General features: G+C 45.7%; 1 pseudogene across 1 annotated transcript; it reads left to right on the plus strand.

Annotated features, from left to right (window-relative positions):
* Window positions 1-322: 322 nt before the first annotated feature.
* On the plus strand, window positions 323-3391 carry LOC309846300 (spermatogenesis-associated protein 31D1-like; annotated as a pseudogene). Its single transcript has one exon. The product of its transcript is annotated as a spermatogenesis-associated protein 31D1-like (transcript).
* Window positions 3392-4801: the final 1410 nt, after the last annotated feature.

Here is a 4801-nt window from a genome sequence, read left to right on the forward strand (position 1 = left end):
TGCTGAGGTGAATTGGCTGCTGCTCCCAGAGGCCCTGGAAGATGCTACTCCTTCTCTGATCCCCTTGGTTTTATAGCTCCTGTGACTCACTCATCTTTCACTTCATCTCCTGACTTCTCTACATTTGCTCCAGGAGACCTAATACCAGCCTCTTTGCCTGAGCCTTCCCCTCAATCCCCTCCATCTTCTCACCTAACCTAATGACCCCTTTAGCTGACTTTTTCTTACTCTCAGCCCTGGGAACTCCCTGTCACTAGAGCCAAAAGCCCAGGATTCTTTATTCCCAGAGAACCATTCCATACCTCTACCCCTTCCTTTGACTTCTTTACTACCATATGATGCTCAGACAACCAGAGGCCACTTTACCTCTGAATACCATCTCTGCTCTTGACCTCACCATTTCACAGGGTATCAACCTCTTACCAAATCTGTTTCAGACGGGGAATCCCACTGATGCATTTGCTTGTCATCATGTACCAGCAACTCCGTCTGTTTCACCACTGCCAGACTACCCTTTAACTGTGATTCAATCTAAATTGATTTCCATCTCATTGAAACCTGTTCCTGATAAATCATCTCCAGATAACCCTGGTGGGTTGTCTACTTATGTCCCCACAATCAGAGGTAATGACTGCTCAAACCCATCAGGTTCAGAATTCTCCTATAGACAGTCCCATGCCAAGAACATGTTCCTTTCCTTCCCACATTATCACACTCTGATGTTCAGCAAGAGCAAGTTTACCTCCACCAACCAGAAACCTATTTCTGGAGAGACTGCTACTATGAACAAGGAGGCCAGTGGAATTTCTTTCCCTGGCCTTAACTTTCAGACTCTCTTGGAGAGATAAATTAAGAAGAGAATGGATTTCCAGATTTTAGAGAAGAAAGTAAAAGAGGAGGGGCCATTTTCCAAACAAATGTGGTCAGAATACCAATGCACATCTTTAGGGAATTTGTTGCATCTGTTTGATGGACAGGTCACCACAGCCTCCAAAAGTGGCTGGAACAATGAAGGCAAACCAGAGCAGCTCTCTATTTATCAACAGCTCCTCTATGTCAAGGCTTTGGCAGAAAACTTGCATCAGAAATATAGCCAGCTGTTCTGGGGTCTTCCTTCTTTGCACAGTGAGTCCTTAGTAGCCACTCTCCTGTTTTCTAGTAGTATTTCCCCACTAGAGTCTCACTTTGTCTTATTCAATGGAACTCATAATACTTCTGCCACCAAAATGAAAGCACCTCCACCACTTCCTCATTCCCAACCATTTCCTCTCCCCATTGTACATCCCCATTCCTTGCCTCAAACCCTGTCCCCATCCCTGCCCCTAACTTTCACTAATGTGAACACCCACACCCATTTTCAATCCTGCCTCCTGATCATACCACCTTCTTCATCCCAGATTAGGGACTGTGAAGTGTCTTTCCATAGATCCAAGAGTGAATCAGACTCTCCTATCTTGACTAAAAATCAACACCTGGGAAGGCACATGCTGCAGAAGCAACAGGAAAGTTTGTGGGCTTTAGTCCCCATGTTCCAGAAAACTGAAGAAACCATTTGTCCTCGAGCTCCCAACCTTGCATTGGTTAGCCGGTCATCCCATGCCTATGCACCAGTCTCCATCCTTCCTGGCCATTTTCATATCATCTGTGAACCCCAGGAGACACTGGAGTTACATAGCCCAAGGAAGGTAATCCCACGCTGGTGCCTCCATGACTGTAGAAATCTAGACTCCCTAGCAGTGATGGAGCCTCAGCATACATTATCAGAACTCTCTCAGCAAAAAGGCAGACATGTTCACTTACAAATCTCTGAGTTCCAGGGCCATAGTAACAGGGATCTAGCAAAGACTGAATTGAGTCTCCCCGGAAGTTTCCATGAGAGGGTCCAAACAATGTTCCAGCTAAGAAAAGATATGAGGAAGAATCTTGGGTATATCCTAGAGAAGAGTCCAGAAGACAGCCCAGGATCTCAGAATCTCACCTGAGATCTGAGGACCTCAGAATGCCACCTAGTGAAGGGTCTGAGGGCTGCCTTGGAGACAACAAGGAACTGTGTGTGTCATTCAAGGAATCACTCAGGGAATGAATTATTGAATGTCTCAAGGAAGGACACAGACCAGAATCAAATGAAAAGTAATCTTAGTTTACATATGAGCAAGAAGTTTTGGCATATCACTGTGGGTAGGATTTCTATAGGTGTATGTTATTCGTGGCTAGCTGATGACAATACATTGCCTTTCTCTGGGAGTTCCCAGACTGCTACGGAAAACACAGATTCTAAAAAGACAATGGTGGGTAGGGTTTACTGCCAGAGCATCACTCTAGAGCATTCTTTTCTTCATCTCAGTACACGACAGGTGCTAGAGGCCCATATTATTAGATTTCACATGAGTGAGAGGTGGGGTTTACCCCTCAGGGTTCTTGAATCCATAAAATTCTGTATGTTGAGAGAAGCCAAAACATGGCCTCTCCGCCAACTTGACTTTCCCTCCTCAGCCATGCATCTTTCTGTGGTGGGTTCCAAAGCTGAGTTTTTTAAACCCCTTGAGGGAAGCTCTAAACCTTTTTTGGGATACAGGGTAAGAACAACAAAGTCAGTCCCCACTGCGGATCATCCTCTTCTGCTATGTCATCTGTGGGCAATGAAGGACATGGGGGCCTGAAGGCATCACACTCTGACACTGACCGTAAGACTGCAGAGTGTATCCAGATAGCTGAGTGGGGCAGCCAGACTTTTTAGCCCCTTACACACAGCATCAGAGCTCAAGTGATCCAGTGAGACTGGACAAGACAACACATGTGGCCCCGAGGTGCACCCGAAGGCAAGCTGGGGCTAGACATGAGCCAACGCATGAGAATGTGAGTTCCAGTAACAGAGTAGAAACGCAGCAGGGCAAAGTGATGGTGGAGAAGAACTTACAACATTTTGCTATGTCCAACCTGTCCAGGGATATATTCGACACCGAGAAGCTCTGCACTCTTCAATCCCAATCTTGGGACACCTTGACAACCAATGAGCTAGGAAGCTCCAAAATGATAAATGTCAACATGAGTAAAGTAGAAACTGCCCTGACCACGGAACAACCCTCACCAAAAATACTGGTTCCCCAAGATTCTAAACTATCAGATATGAAAAGACAGATCCTGAGTGAGTTAAAGTTTAAACTGGAGAGTGAGGAGCATAACCAGGCTCAAGGATGTCCCACTGACATGCCCCTTCCTTCAGATAGCTTGACTTCCAAGGCTTCACTGACTCAGTCCCAGAGTGTGTGCATCTCAGGTGCTGCATGTCCAACTGAAAGACAGCAGAATTAGCATGGAGCAGATGCAGGAATCCTTGGACTTGAAGCTGGCCTTCTGTAAGGGCAGCCTACGGATTTCTCACAAAGAATAAGTGCAAAGAAAGTGAGACCTTAGGATCCCAAAGCAAGAAAATGCAGAAGTGAGGACTCAGGAGTAGGGACATCTGCAGGCAGAGAGGAGAGCCACCATGCTGAGGACAGAAAATGAGAGAGTGCTTCCCCAACTCTCACAGAATAAACAGTTTCCTCTTGAAAGTTACTTCAGAAAAAAGATGAGGCAATTTTCTCAGTGGATCAATTCCAAGAAAAAAAATCACAGGGCATCAAGAAATTCCCCAGCAAAAAACCAAGACCCAGCTGAAAGTGTGACTACTTTTGGGAGTGATTGGCCTCCTGAAGCTCGCAAGCTCACTACCATTGGGAAGGTCCTAGAAGAAAAGCTGGAACATATGTACGTTTTTGAGGCCTCAGAGTTAAGCCAGCAGCAGGAAGAACTATAGGCCCAGGTGGGGCCTGACAAGAGCCCTCCCTCCAAATATTGGGCTCTTTCTGAGCCACAACAAGAGAAATGGGCAAATATCAAGTCCTGCAGCCAAGAAGCTGTCTGTGTTGACAAGAACCATCCTACATGTATCAGACAGAAGAGAGACAGGGTCAGACAGCCCTGGAAAGCTGAGGCCTTCAAGAATCAGCTATTAATCCAGAGTCAATGCCCTTCTTCTCTGCCTTCTGGAGAGCCTGTGCCTCATCCAAGCCCTACCTGTGTGCATCAAGTATGCCAGGTCCTTCAGTCCACCAGGGGCGACCCTGATGAAAGTACTGTGTTTAGCGATTTGACTCTTCTACTCAGACAGAAAATGCTTAACGAGCACTTCCAGGGAGAACAATTTCTCTAAAAAATACAACTTCCCTATGACCCTGCCATTGCACTCCTGGGTATTTACCCCAGAGATACAGATGTAGTGAAAAGAAGGGCCATCTGTACCCCAATGTTTATAGCAGCAATGGCCACAGTCACCAAACTGTGGAAAGAACCAAGATGCCCTTCAATGGACAAAAGGATAAGGAACATGTGGTCCATATACACTATAGAGTATTATGCCTCCATCAGAAAGGATGAATACCCAACTTTTGTAGCAACATGGATGGGACTGGAAGAGATTATGCTGAGTGAAATAAGTCAAGCAGAGAGAGTCAATTATCATATGGTTTCACTTATTTGTGGAGCATAACAAATAGCATGAAGGACATGGGGAGTTAGAGAGGAGAAGGGAGTTGGGGGAAATTGGAAAGGGAGGTGAACCATGAGAGACTATGGACTCTGAAAAACAATCTGAGGGTTTTGAAGGGGCAGGGGGTGGGAGGTTGGGGTAGCAGATGGTGGGTATTATAGAGGGCATGGATTGCATGGAGCAGTGGGTGTGGTGCAAAAATAATGAATACTGTTATGCTGAAAATAAACAAAAAATAAATTTAAAAAAATAATTCAGTCCTTGTTGAGA

The sequence above is a fragment of the Mustela nivalis genome (assembly GCF_964662115.1).
Source record: "Mustela nivalis genome assembly, chromosome: 13".
In the NCBI taxonomy this organism is placed as follows: Eukaryota; Metazoa; Chordata; class Mammalia; order Carnivora; family Mustelidae; genus Mustela; species Mustela nivalis.